The sequence below is a fragment of the Brassica napus genome, assembly GCF_020379485.1.
Source record: "Brassica napus cultivar Da-Ae chromosome C3 unlocalized genomic scaffold, Da-Ae chrC03_Random_8, whole genome shotgun sequence".
Taxonomy (NCBI): Eukaryota; Viridiplantae; Streptophyta; class Magnoliopsida; order Brassicales; family Brassicaceae; genus Brassica; species Brassica napus.
The window spans coordinates 1-10,687 of NW_026014228.1; the positions used below are offsets into that span (position 1 = coordinate 1).

Here is a 10,687-nt window from a genome sequence, read left to right on the forward strand (position 1 = left end):
TCGTTATTTCCATCCAATTTAATAGTCTTTGTTTACTTTAAGGCCTCGTGGTTATCAAGTAGATACAATTATTTAAACCTTATGGTTCATAGTATGTGTGTTGAGACTTTCTATTTGAAGTTGTCTGGCAGAGTCAAGAATCAGTTCTCCATCCATGGCTTCAGTCATGAGATATTTTATTTCATTTGAGCTGTGGATTGTTTTTCCATCTATAGTCTTTATCTTGAGACATTTTAAAGCTGTTGGTTATTATACTAAAACTAAGTCGTATTCTTTTCAGAAGACTCCTAAGCCATGTGGTTACATAAGAACCTGGTTGTCGATTCATATTGTCAAGAATCATTTCCCTATAATTTTTTTAAACCGTTGGGTCTTATATCAATACAACAAGTCGTTAGTTGTTTTCTACCATCCAACAAAAGTCTATGGCATAGACTTTCTCCAGAGACTTCAAGCTGTGTGGTTAAATAAGAATCTGTGTTAGATTCATAATCTTTGTCAGGAATCTTCAGGCAGTTTATTTCTTTAGCCGTCTTTAGGTTTTTTTTACAATCCAACAACTCTAAATTGTTTACAAGCTGTGGGACATTTCTAAGCCGTGGTTGTCTTTCTTTAGAGAGTTTCCAGAGCTGTCGTTAGTCTTTGTCAACTTTTAAGCCTTGTTGGTCATCAAACACAAAATGGGTCTTTAAGTCTACTGGTTCACGTAGTCTGTCTTATGACTTTCTAAAGATGTTTGTCATTTTCTTCATCCAACAAGTATTCTCTCAGCCATTAGTCATTTCTATTTAACTTGTGACCTTTTTTCTAAGCCTCTGGTCAATGTTTCCATCTAAACTTATCTACAAACGGACCCATATTGTCTTTGTCTAGAGTAAATAATCTCTTTTTTATTCATAATCCTTGTTAAGAATCTATGTGATACATGATTCGTTAAGCCGTTGGCAGTCTTTTCTGCCCAAAGCCATAAGTTGTTTCTGTATCAGCTCTATCTTAAGGACAAATGTTAATTCTTTTGATCCACCAAATTACAAACCATCTCAAACTTGTCTTGAGAGCCTTTTCAGACTTTGTCTCAAGTCGTTGGTCATGATACCCCGTCCAACTCATAGTATTTGTATACTTTTTAGGCCTTGTATTTATCAAGCAGACAGTTTTTTTTAACACCCTTTGGTTCATAGTCTTTGTTTCAAGACTTGAAAGCTGTTGGTCTTTTTTCCATATACGGACTTTTTTTGTCTGAGCCGCTGGTCATATTTTTTTCCATTCAGCATCATATCTATAGAAACCGACCCCTTTTGTCTTTGTCAAGAGACTTCTTGAACTCTTTTATTCCACCAAGGACCCTTTTCTAAGCAACCCCATATATTGTCTTTTGTGTAAAGGACTTTTGTTTCAGGCTTCATTTTTCTTTCCCATCAAAAAAAATCGTAAACCAACCCCATCCAAACTCAGACATCATTGTCTACTTTTTTTAAGCCTTGTGGTTCAGAGTCTTATGTCTTAAGACATCTTTGAGCAGTTGGTCTTGTTTAAGCCATTAGTCGTTGTTTATAAGCCGTGGGTCAATTTTTTTAATCATCACTATATAGATTCCAGGTATTATTTCCATCCCCGTAACATACTTCTTTAGACATGCACTACCAACCAAAATATTCCTCACGGGACAATGTTACCCAAATTAAAATCGGACAGAACACTACTAGTCCTAGATTAGTGCTTGCCTCTGATCTTTTTATTTGGATTTCAAAATACTATGACACTAGATGATAACCCGCGCGCATGCGCATGGTGAGTTTTTATAATAATATTTATTTATTAAATGATTTTGATATTTTGCAACACTACAATTTTTATCGATTATAAAATGACGAATACAAATCTTGGTCTCTTAAATATATTATCGTTGTTGAATAATTAACGTATTACATCTCATTTTAATTATTTTTAAGACTTCACATGCACAAAAAGAAATTAATTTTTGCGGTTGACACAAATCACCAAAACCAAATAGGCAATATCGATTGTATAATGACGAAAAGGGGTTAGGTTTTATGCTCTCGATTTGTTTACTATTTAATGTCCATAAGTGATTTCATTTTCTACCTCTATAAAATTATGCTTTTGTTCCCTCTTTGTTTCATTGATATGAGTTAAGTTTCTTTTTTTAACTTCTTCTATGAATTCAGTGAATAACATAAGTGTCAATTTAAAAAAATAGATATTTGTAAAAATTAGTTTCACTTCAGATACATATTTAAGAATCAAAATTTGAAAAAAATCACCGGCAAACTATATTAACAGTTTAGTGTTCAAATTTAATATATCAAGTTGTTATAGAACATAAGTGCATACTCAAAATATAAATGTCTGTCTAGTATATATCACCAGCTCGATCTAAAAATCATCTAATTCAAGAACAAAACAAATTACTTATTTCACCAGTTCGGGTAATATCTGAATCCGAACAGGTAATATCCGAACCCGAATGGATATCCAAAGATAACCAAACATAAGTATATTCAACCATATATTTCTAGTTTATTTCTCTCATTTTATTCAAAATATTTGTATTAAGGATGTTTATTGCTCAAAATTAGATAATATACATATAATTATGGACAAAATCATTTGCTACTCACTTAAAATACATATCAAGCTTTTGTTTCTTGCATTAACAAAAGTTGCATCTAAAATTTCAAAACAACTACTAAATTTGTGTCTTTCTAACCTATTAATAGTTTACTCTTTTAAAAATTAGAAAACCAATTAAGTTAAAATATATTTTAAATACAAAAAAAACTTAAACAATGAATAAATTATTTTTTTTTTCAAAACTTAAATATCTGAACCTAACCCAAAATATCTGAACCCGAACATAAAATATTCGAACCCGACTCGAAATGTAGAAATACTCGAATGGGTTCTATACCTTTATACTGAGATATCCGATATGAACCCAAACGTGTATCCGAACGTCCACCCTACGATATATGATCATTTATATCTTGCTTGAACAAAAAAAACATTAAACCATTGATCACAAAATTTTCAATGTGAGACTTTTACCATTTTTAGTAATTTATAGTTGTTTTTTAAAATTCAAATATAAAATATAAGAAAACATCTAATTTTTTTTATTATATGCTTAATGTGATTGTTGAATTTCTTTTAATAGTATATAAAAAAAAAATAGAGGTTAGAAAAATTGTTATCAAATATATCTTATTCATAACCATTAATTGTCATATATATGTTAACCTTATTAGGTAATTTCGTAGCTTTTATTTGAGGAAATAAAAAATATTATTTTGTACACTACTAATTAATTTGATAGTTAGTTTAATAAAAAGCATAGTATATGTTTATATGGACCAACTTATTTTTCTAACAATTCTAATAATCATTCTCGTAATGACACGTGGCTACGAAAATATGTTGTAATGCTCCAGGATTAATATACACTAGACTTTGACCCGCGCGTCCGCGCGGATATATTTTTCAAAAATATGTTTCTATTTGTTTTTCATGTCAATAACATAAGGGTTAGGCAAAATACCTGAATCTGAAGAACTGGACCGATCTCGATCCAAAAGAGTACTGCCAAACCCAAACCGAAATTGATTAAATATCCAAATTATTCAAAATTTTGGTTCTTAGAGAACCGAAACCGAATCCGATCTGAACCGAAGTATTCCGGGTACCCGAATGTATCCGAAATAGATTTATATACTTATATATATTAATTATTTTTAGATTTAATATATATAAAACATCTAGAATATATATGATACTTTTAAGCTGGTTTAAATACTTGAAAATATATACAAATAATCAATAGTAAATTTATAAAATAGTAAAATTATACTTAAAACACCAAAATACTTAAAATAATTATTGATTCTCTATCCAAATATTTGAACTAAAGTAATTTATATGTTAAGTTTAGGTATTCTGACATATGTTATTCAAATTTGTATTTAGTATATTATTTTGTTTATAGTTTTTGAAAAATTTAAATTATATAAATATATAATGAATTTTAAAATTTTAAAAGTAATTTAAATGAGTTATCCGAACTCGAACCGAACCCGTAAAAATCCGAAGTGAACCCAAACTGAAATTTAGAAATATTAGAATGAGGCTGAAATTTTTGACCCCGGAAACCCGAAACTCAAACAGACCTGAACCGAACCCGATTAGGTACAAGATAGATAGTTTTTCATAGTATAATGGACTTCCAAAATTTCTTAAAAATATTAGCCCATTACTTTTTTTTCTCTTGATATACTGTTATCTATGTTTCCAAACAAACCTATTTTTTAAAACTACAATCTATGTTTCCAAACAAACCTCTTTTTTGAAACTGTAATCAATGTTTCCAAACAAACTTTTTTTTAAAACAATCTACTAGATTTTGACCCGCGCGGATGCGCGAAATTATTTATATTTATAATTTATGTTTTTAATAAAAATTACGGTTTATTAAAATTTTTATAAATTTTGATTCGTTTCCAGTTTTGTATTTTTTTTTGTTTGGTTCTGGTTCGGATGTGGTTTTTGGTTCAAGAAATATAGTACTTGTTCAGTTATTTTTGAATTTAAATATGGTTTGAATTTGGTTATTTTGCTTTTTGGTTTGGATCCAATAACAATGTTAGACATTCTGTTTTTAATTTAGTTATTTAAAAACTTAATTAACTGAATAAATAGTGAACAACTTTCTTAAACTGTTTCCAGAAAGATGGAAAGTAATTAATATATTCTACATATAAAAAGAGCAAAAACAAGAAATTAATAAAATAAAAATATTCATGAAAACGTTAAACTAAAAATCTGTTTAACAATATAAATCTTATTTATAATATTTTCAGTGTAAAAAATATTGTGGGTTAGGTATGATGTTGTTGCCTGTTGGTATATGATGTCTCTTCTACGAACCCCAAATAAATATTCCAAGGTCAGTAGTTCATTTATTTTCGCAACAGCCATAGTCTAAAGCTCTCTCTATGACACATCTATATATATAAAATTAGTTTTTTCTATTCTTATGACAAATGGCAAGAGGGTTTGATGACATGTGTCCCATGTATTTTTGTTTTTACATTTTAGGTCCTTCTTCTTTTACACTATTGCAATTTGGCTTTGTACTTTCTAATTGTGCACTATTATTTTTCTCGTACTAACGATTATTATGTGAAGTTTTATAATATATTTTATTAGTCAATAAAATTGGAGATGAATAAAGAAAAAATAAAAAAATAAATATAGATTTTAAATATTTTATTTATTGACAACTAAAAATAACATAATTTTTTACTTTTTTATTAATTTTCTATTATTTTATTTACAAATTATAATTTATTTTACTATTAAAAATCAGAAAATAACTAAACTAAAAAAAACCTAGAGTAAGACACATAATCTAAACTTAAATCTCCACAATCACAAAGAAAAAATAGAATACTATAGTAACACTTACTCAATAAAAGTCTGAAACACAAATGAACGCGATCAAGCACCAATCCAAAATACCAAAAAAGGATTGAGAAAGAATACTCACCGGACCAAAGTCACCACGAAGCAGGAAAACACATGAATAATGCACAACCACCAGCTAAAAGGTATGAATCACCTCACAAACAAAACAACCACATACAAGGAGCCCATGCCAACGAAGAACCACAAAGCTCTGAATAGAAGAGACCAAAGCACCAAAAGACTAACTCCACACACCTATACCAAAGAAAGCAAGAGAAGAAGAAAATCAACATAAGGGAGGGAGAATAGAAGCCAACCACAGAGAAATCTGGGCTCAAGTTTGAGATAAGAAATAATATTCCAAGCCCACAAAACATACACGAAGGAAAACACTATCCAAACCTTGAGTGGCATATATGTGAAATGGAGAGCCATCAGAGACACAACCAGCGATGAAAAGTGCAACAAGATGAGAGAACAAAGAAAGAAAAAGAGACTACACAAAATCCGCAAACTGTGGAGCCATCCTCGAGCTATGAAGAGAACATAAAAGTCAGATCACCAAAAACCAGATCTTGAAAACCAAGACTAGCAGGGACTATCAACGGCAAGCCAACTACGAGGAAGACAACTAAACTTTGATCCAACCCAAGGAGATGTAGTTCCTAACATTAGCCAAATCTAAGGAAGAAGAGGAAAAATATTGACCAGAACAGCGTACAACATCATGAGAAACAACCGCACAACTGGGAACTCATAAACCTGATCTACAACAAATATCAGATAATCTCACAAGAGAAGAAGAAGAGGAAAAACAAGAGCAACAAAGGTGAGCCTTTTCCGGTGGTGGTAAGAAACACCGCATACCGGAAATGTAAATAAATACATAGATGGTGATGGCTCAAGTCAAAATATGCGGAGACGAAAAAAACATCTTATTAGAATAATGTTCAATGTTGTTAAAAAAAGAATAATGTTAAAAAATGTGAAAATATGAAATACAATTTTGATGCTGAAACCGTTAATGTTAGAATCAACAAATGCTTAAATTCAAAGTGATTGAAATTCAATATGCTTTACATTAGAAGCTCAATTTGCAACTAACAAATACTACTATACATACAACAACACATTATTGAAAAGACGAACACATAATATATTAATCTATAACCTAATACTACATAACACAATAAAATATTAAATCATACTCTTCACAAATAAATATTGACCACATAATTACATTATCCAAAAATATCATATTTAACCATAACAAAATAATATTCCGCGCGAAGCGCGGACAACCCCCTAGTTAAACATAAACTAAAAAGTAAAAACTAATTGGCTATTTTTTAATAACTGGTACCGAGTTTTCACTAGATAAATAGTAAGCACTAACCAATAACACGTGGTTTTGTCACCAGCTATAAATTATCATAAACTTTAAATTCATCAGAAACCCCATGTCTTTTATTTGATATTGTGTTTAAACTTGAAAAAAAAACTCAAACCTTGACAAAGAATAACGTAGAAGAGACACATAAGCTATTGTTTCAAAAAAAAAGACACATAAGCTATTAAAGTACTAACCTAGAACGTTGGATGATGAGGAGCTAGCACCAGAAGTTGAAGGTCTCTCCGACGCATCCTACGCCCACCACCAGCACGCACCACGTTTTCACTTTTACGTGCCTGAAACTTTTAAATTTCACGAAAATAAGCCCATCAAGCCACCCAAAAGAACATATACAAACTTGACCAAACACCAAATTTATAATGAACCATCAATGAAAACGTTACCAATCGATCTTCCCACATCCAAATTAAAAACTCTACTTCCTGTTTAGATCGAAAATCTCAAGACTAAATCCATCTCCACTCGAGAATTGCTTTTGATTTTTGCTGTTGATGGCTTTTTGTTCAAAGCTCTTAACGATGACAGATGAGCTTGTGTACTTTTGAGTTTAGTAATATGTTTAATCTAATAATTAGGTGAATGTGTATTAAACCTCCTCCTAACGATGATAGATGAAAGTGAATTTAATAAAATTTATATTTTTATACTAGGGTCGGCCCGTCCTACGGGCGGGATATACTTAAAGAGTTGTGGCATTGGTATGTTATGAGGGTTTCCAATTGTCTTCATGTTGTTTTCTTTTACAAAAATTTGATTCCGTATTTGGTGCGTTATTTGTGGTTTGTAATATTTGAGTTTGGAAATATTGGGTTGTGGGTCATTTTTTGTGTAAATTATAAGATTATTTATTTTTTATGTTGAAATTATAGTGTCGTTCGACATGTTATTGGAGTGGAAGTGGTGATTATTTGAAGTTGCATTTCTTATTAAAAATAGAATGTTATACTGAATGAGAAGAAGTTAGTAATGCAAATCTAATCAAAATAAGAAAACATTGAAACTGGAAAGTGTGAAAACTATGTAGTGGCCGATAAGTGTAGACACTTGCCAGTCATCGTAAAAACCAACACCGAGAACTTTTCCATCTGTTTATAGTAATAATCATTATATCGATTTCTAGATTATTGAGATGACATTTTTTTGGTGGCATATTAAAGATCACATTAGTTCCATAACACTTCTTTTTCAATATAGAGACATCGCATAAGGAACGTTTCATCTATCTCAGCATTTGTCAGTTCCAGCCATGTCGGTTTGCTGTTCTATCCATAAATTTCATGCATTACTCATATTCTCATGTGCATAGGAAAATTATGGCATAGAGATAGTTACCTTTACCACAATTGTTGTTTACCAAACGGATTTCAAAAGATGTAAGCTTGGTTTTTCATCAGACAGTACACATCATTTTGTCCTTTATAAATATATATATATATATATATATATATTTAAATATATAGCAGTAATTGATCTAAATATATACTTAATTACTTACATATTTGAGTTAATATGTAAATTTAAACTTCCCACTCGGGATGTAAGCTTCCTAATAATTTTTAGTTGATTTTGTTTTAGTGGATTGGTTATATATTATGTTTGAGCAATTATTTTCATGAATTATTTACTTATATATGCTATTTAAATATTGAGAATCAAAGATTGTTGACTAATTTGCATAATACCATGCATAGTTATGATTCTTTGAGTACAACAGTATTTTTTTTGTTAAGAGATGATTTTTTTTGTCAACATTAAGAGAGGAATTAATTTATTTTATTTGCTCTTTTTATTTCTTATCGAATTATTTTGTATTGATGTAACTTTACAACTGTTTACCTTAATCTCCATTATTACAATTACGTTAGTTTATTTGAATTTGAATTGCTAGTTATTTTTTCACTTTTAAGACAAAGGCATCTCTTGCTTAAATTATAATAAAAAACTACATCTTTTGTGGTAATATATTGGTGTTTATTGCCGCATATATATTTTTTGACTGCCGCATATATATTTTTTTTACTGTCTCCAAAATAATACCAAAACATTACGAAACCAAACATCTGGTTAACAAAAAACTTTCATAACAACATAATTACTAAAGTTACCATGTGTACCAATTATACTCGAACAAACGAAAACCAGAACTGAATAATTAAAAAGTTGCAAGACAACTACTTTTTCGGTGAAGGGTGAAAAGTTAGGAACTGGAAATGGAATTGGGAAATTTTTTGGCCAGCTTCATTGTCTCCATCGTTGGAGTGATCAGGATCCTTTATAGTTTCTTCGTGTTGACCAGTTGATCAATTTGCGGAGGAATTGGTTCGGACACTTCTGAACAGCCTTCGATTGTTGCAGAAGCATCTCACCTATTGGTGTTATCTGGACCAATGTTGTTTACAATTTGGTTTGAGTCCACAGAGAGATTAACTGCCCCTCATCATCTAAATACCAACAAAGCTTGTTTGAGTCGAGTATAAGCAGATGGAAAAAAAACTCAAAAGCAAACAAAATAAACCATTGATTAGATATATGATATCATCTCATTCTCAAAGAGAATTAACGTTGGCAATAAATTAATGGGAAGAGGCTTCTTCTTGCTACTGGTTTGGTTTTAAAGTCGCAAGTCCATCATCTTTAAGAGTAATAGCTTTCTAAGAATTGTTGATAACATGCAAATCAGGTCCCACAGTATCAAGCATAACCCAAAGAACCCAAAAAGGACTCTAAACAGGCACATGAAAAAAAATCAAATCCAAAGATCCAAACAGAAGGAAAGAACATACAGCAATTTGCAGATTATCAAGTGTCTCATGGTGATAATCAGCGTCACTAATAGAGCCACCGTTAGGACCGAGAGCCACTGTTAACTTAGTCAACGCAGGGAAGAAACTCTACGAAAATACATCAAATGAGATTAGAGAGGCACTACAAACAAAATCCTTCCATGAAATATATAGAAGGAGGAAAATTAAACCATCTTGAGAGAAAGAGAGACACTTCCAATAAATCAATTCACCACCGACTTAGAATCACGCCGGTAAACTCTGAAACCACCGGCAAATAACAATGCTAATTCAAGCTAGCCGATGAAATAGCCTTTAAATCAAAGCTTCCAGCATCACTAAAAGACCTATCGTGACACACAGACGCATCGCTTCAAACCCAAAGAGAGGCACATACCCAATTGCAAACAAACCAACTGAAACCAGCAGAGAAGAACGTAGAGCGATGGTTAGGAAGACCTACCTCCGCCGAACTCTCCATTAATAATCTCTCCTCATTATCCTCTTCACTATCATCAATGGCTTTCTCATTATTCTTACCGCCTTCCTCCTCCTCCTATCCTCCATCGCCGCCGCTTTCCTCCTCCTGTGCCACACTCCTTTACGAAAATTGGAAGTTTTAGAGGCGAGAGCTCAAGAGGATTTTCCCATTGTGCTCTACAAAAGTTTTAAAGCTAATATGATGTGAAGAACAGAATGATGAAGTTTACAGAACCAAGATTCACCTATTTATATATGTGGATTCACCGACTGGAAGCAGTGAGCATTAAATAAAGAATCATGGAAGGAGTGGAGGAGATGAAGTTAAGGAGAACTTTAATGATTTTAGCCAGGTACGAAGAATCATGGAAGGAAACCGTTTACATATATTCTTTTTTTTTCGGAAGAAGCTCAGGCGTCAAAAATGTCGCCGTAGAAGGGAGAGGTGAGACGAACTCCACTTTTCCGCATCATTAGATTTAGGGTCTCTTATAATGGGCTGTCGGGCCTCCTAAACAATCAAAGCCCA

General features: G+C 31.5%; 1 long non-coding RNA gene across 4 annotated transcripts; it reads right to left on the reverse strand.

Moving 5' to 3' along the window:
- Positions 1-8,954: 8,954 nt before the first annotated feature.
- LOC106360439 lies at positions 8,955-10,687 on the reverse strand. 4 transcript variants are annotated; one of them, XR_002657387.2, is made up of 4 exons: positions 10,404-10,666; positions 10,142-10,277; positions 9,679-10,025; positions 8,955-9,336 (listed from the first exon to the last, which is right to left on the reverse strand). It is a non-coding gene; the product is annotated as an uncharacterized LOC106360439 (long non-coding RNA). The 4 variants fall into 4 exon arrangements; XR_007329970.1 differs by having other exon boundaries at positions 9,679-10,352; positions 10,404-10,687; XR_001272760.3 differs by having other exon boundaries at positions 9,679-10,335; positions 10,404-10,678.